A 4,711-nucleotide genomic window follows, 5' to 3' on the forward strand; every position below is an offset into this window, starting at 1 on the left:
TACCAATGTCACGTTAGAGATAAGTTTGTATGGACTATTTTGGGAATCTCTCTCTTCAAATGGACTATTTTGGATCCAACTATTCTAAGTACTTAAGAAAAATAATTAAAATCAGTTTGTAAACTATTTTTTAAAGAAATATACAAGTCTTGATAACTAAAAACACACTTGTGTGTCTTAAGCGAGTAAAAGTCGGTATAGTTCGGTCTCCATCTCACAAATAGTTCATAGATGGTTTCTACATGCCCAAATATCATAGAACTTGTATATTGGTTTATAAATGAAGAAAACTTAAATTTTACAACAAAAAAAGTTAACTACAAGTCTTTTAAGCAAAAGTTTCGGTTTAGTTCGGTTTCCATCTCCCAACGAGTTCATAGATGGATTCCATATGCTTAATATCAAAGAACTTTTAAAAATGATTTTTGAAACTCAAATCTAGCAATAAACATGTTTAAACAACTATTTTAACAAAACTAGTAAACAAAAGTTCGGTTTCCGGTTTAGACTAGTTTCGGTTAAACCGAGGTTAGTCTTATACAAACCCACACCATGGAACTTGTAAATAAGATGAACAAACTAAAGGGTTAGAAGTTAGTCATAAGTGATATGTATAATAAGTTATGTGTGTGTAAATATATATCAAGAACACGACGTCCTCCATGAAGCCTTGCCTTATGACATTCGAAACTTAACCAACCAAAGTCGGTGAAGTAACAAATAAAGGAAACAAGGGGTGTGTATTATATATATGTTGTACCACCATATTCAAGAGTTAGTAATGTTAGATGAACAAGTTAGAATGAAAGACTATAGTTAGTTTGACATGAGAAGTCAAAACTTCAAAAATACATAAGAAATAACAACCTTGAATCTATGGAGTTTGAGAGAGTTTTTTTGGAGATGTAGCAAGAGTAAAATGAAGAAGATGGGTGTGTATATATAGGGAAGGAGTGAAGGGTTGGGTATAAAGATTCTTTTATGGTTTGCATAAAAATGGGTATGTTTAAATGGTCAAACAATGCATAATATAAAAAAAACAATATTTTATATATTTTAAATGACAAGATCCAATATTTTATATATTTGAAATGTTCGGGTTACAAACGGGTCGGGTTTACATAACAAAAGTGACCCGAAATTGACGAATGTCACAGTATTCCCTACTTTAGGAAATTTCGTCCCGAAATTAAGATGAAGACGACGATGCAAACGTCTTCTCGCTCCCAAGTAAACTCCGCGCCACGCCGTGATTCCCAACAAACTTTTACTAACCGAATATGACTACGTTTGGTTTTCTTCTCGTTGCGATCCATAATCTCAACGGGTCGTTCAACCATAATCATAGACTCATCAACATGAACTTCATCGAGGGGTATATGAAGATTACCCTCGGCTAGGCACTTTTTGAGATTCGAAACATGAAATGTCGGATGAACACCGGCAAGTTCTTGCGGTAGTTCAAGTCGATACGCTACTTTCCCAACACGCTCAAGAATTTTAAAAGGACCAACGAAACGAGGAGCTAGTTTACCCTTCTTTACAAAACGGACTACCCCCTTCCAAGGAGATACTTTTAGAAGGACAAGATCGTCAACATTAAATTCGATCGGTTTTCGCCGTTTGTCGGCGTAACTCTTTTGACGATTTCTAGCGGTTAGGATATTTTTACGGATTTGATCAATGACGTCGGTGGCTTCTTGGACCATTTCGGGTCCCGTGATTTGAGCTTCACCGATTTTGTTCCAACAAATCGGGGAACGACATTTACGACCGTAAAGAGCTTGAAAAGGAGCCACATCAATGCTAGAGTGGTAGCTATTGTTGTAGGAGAACTCGATGAACGGAAGATGAGAATCCCAATTCCCACCGAAATCAATAACACATGCTCGTAGCATATCCTCGAGTGTTTGGATTGTACGTTCGGATTGACCGTCCGTTTGAGGATGATAAGCGGTGCTAAGATCGAGACGTGTTCCCAAAGCTTCTTGAAGTGAACGCCAAAAATGAGAGGTAAAACGGGCATCGCGGTCAGAGATGATAGACAATGGCAAACCGTGTCGGCACACGATTTCCCGAACATAGATTTGAGCAAGCTGCTCGACAGAATACTTCTCGCGGATCGGAATGAAATGAGCAGATTTGGTTAATCGATCGATGATCACCCAAATGCTATCGTTGCCTTTTTGGGTTTTGGGTAATTTGGTGATAAAGTCCATAGCAATGTCTTCCCATTTCCAAACGGGAATCGGTGGTTGTTCGAGTAGACCTAAAGGTCTTTGATGTTCGGCTTTGACTTTCGAGCAAGTAAGACATTTAGATACAAACAACGCTACGTCCTTTTTCATACCCGGCCACCAAAAGGTAGCACGAAGATCGAAGTACATCTTATCTGCACCGGGATGAACGGAATAGTGCGAATTATGAGCTTCGTCGAGAATACAAGTACGAAGGTCATCGCGATCGGGAACCCACAAACGATTGAGAAAATACAAAAGACCATCGGGTTTGGTTTCGAGTTGAAGTTCGGCTCCACATGACATTTCGTCATACATGTTACCTTCCTCAACGGAGGTGCGTTGAGCTTGAAGGATACGAATTTGAAGATCAGTTTGAACAATGACGCTTAGAAGCAGAACGGATTTAACATTAACCTTTCGACTTAGGGCGTCGGCGACAACATTCGCTTTACCGGGGTGGTAGCGAATCTCGCAGTCGTAATCACTAAGTAATTCTGCCCATCGTCGTTGTCTTATGTTGAGATCTTTTTGGTCAAAAATGTGTTGAAGGCTTTTATGATCGGTAAAAACCACACATTTTGTTCCATAAAGGTAATGTCTCCATATTTTGAGAGCGAAAACGACGGCACCAAGTTCGAGATCGTGAGTCGTATAATTCTTCTCGTTGACCTTAAGTTGCCTTGATGCGTATGCGATGACTTGACCTCGTTGCATGAGAACACAACCAAGTCCTTGATGGGATGCATCACAAAATACAACAAAATCGTCGTTTCCATCGGGAAGAGTTAGAATAGGAGCATTGCAAAGCATGTCCTTGAGAGTACAAAAGGCTTCCTCTTGCTTCGAACCCCAATCGAAGGGTTTTCCCTTATGGGTGAGAGAGGTAAGAGGCAAAGAGATCTTGGAAAAATTCCGAATGAAACGCCGATAATATCCGGCCAAACCGAGGAAGGATCGAATTTCTGTGGGAGTCGTTGGAGTTTTCCAATCCTTAACAGCCTCAATTTTAACAGGATCAACATGAATACCTTTGTCGTTTACGATATGTCCCAAAAATTGAACTTCCTCGAGCCAAAATTCACATTTGGAGAATTTGGCATAGAGTTGTTCGTTTCTAAGGAGCTCGAGAATGGAACGCAAATGATGTTCATGTTCGGCTTTGGATTTAGAGAAGATAAGGATGTCATCAATAAAGACAATAACGAATTTATCAAGGAATGGTTTACAAACGCGGTTCATGAGGTCCATAAACACCGCGGGTGCATTTGTTAACCCGAAGGGCATAACCAAAAATTCAAAATGTCCATATCGAGTACGGAAAGCGGTTTTTGGAATGTCTTCTTCGCGAACACGCAATTGATGATAACCCGATCGAAGATCAATTTTGGAGAAACAAGTTGCGCCTTGAAGTTGGTCGAATAAGTCGTCAATACGTGGCAATGGATAACGATTTTTAATAGTAAGTTTGTTGAGTTCTCGATAATCGATGCACATACGAAACGAACCATCCTTCTTTTTCACGAAGAGAACAGGAGCGCCCCAAGGAGAAGAGCTTGGACGAATGAAGCCTTTATCGGAAAGTTCTTCGAGTTGGTTTGATAGTTCTTGCATTTCCGACGGGGCTAGACGATAAGGAGCCTTGGCCACGGGCATCGCGCCGGGCACAAGATCGATTTGGAATTCAATCGGACGAACGGGAGGAAGACCGGTAACATCATCGGGAAAGACATCAAGGAAATCACGAACAATAGGAATTTCTTGGATCTTCCTTTCCTTTTTGTCTTTTGTCACCGAGAGAGCTAAAAACGGAACTTACTTTTGGCGTAAGTACTTTTGCGATTGAGAACACGACATGAGATTTAGCCTTCGAGACGTTGTGTTTCCAAAGACCTTAAGAACCTTGCCGTTGACAAGCGGAATGCGAATGAATTTATCAAAACAAACGACTTCGGCACGGTGCAAAGACAACCAATCCATGCCTACTATGACATCGAAGCTACCCATTTGCATCGGGATGAGATCGATGGAGAATTTATGCTTAGAAAGAATAAAAGAGCAATCGCGGACGACGGAATTGATGGTAATAGAATTGCCATTGGCGACTTCAACAGAGAACGGTCGGGAAAGTTTAGTTCGAGGCATCGCAAGTTTCGACTCAAATTTCAAAGAAATAAAACTTCTATCGGCACCGGTATCAAATAAAATAGAAGCCAAATGATAGTTCACCAAAAACATACCGTTCACAACATCGTTTGCCACTTGAGCTTGATTTGCATTCATCATAAACGCCCGCCCTTGATTACCATGGTTGACTTGATGTGCTTGTTGTGGAGGTGGAGGTGGTGCTTGGATTGTTTGGATGGGTTGGATGAGTGGTGCACTGAGTTGGGGAATTTGGGGTTGGTAAGTTTGAACTTGGTAAGCTTGTGTTTGGTAGTATGGTATGGTTACGGTTTGAGCTTGGTTGGCAA

The sequence above is a fragment of the Bidens hawaiensis genome, unplaced genomic scaffold (genome assembly GCF_021521415.1).
Source record: "Bidens hawaiensis isolate Kalapana, Puna unplaced genomic scaffold, B.hawaiensis_p1.1 tig00044853_1, whole genome shotgun sequence".
NCBI lineage: Eukaryota > Viridiplantae > Streptophyta > Magnoliopsida > Asterales > Asteraceae > Bidens > Bidens hawaiensis.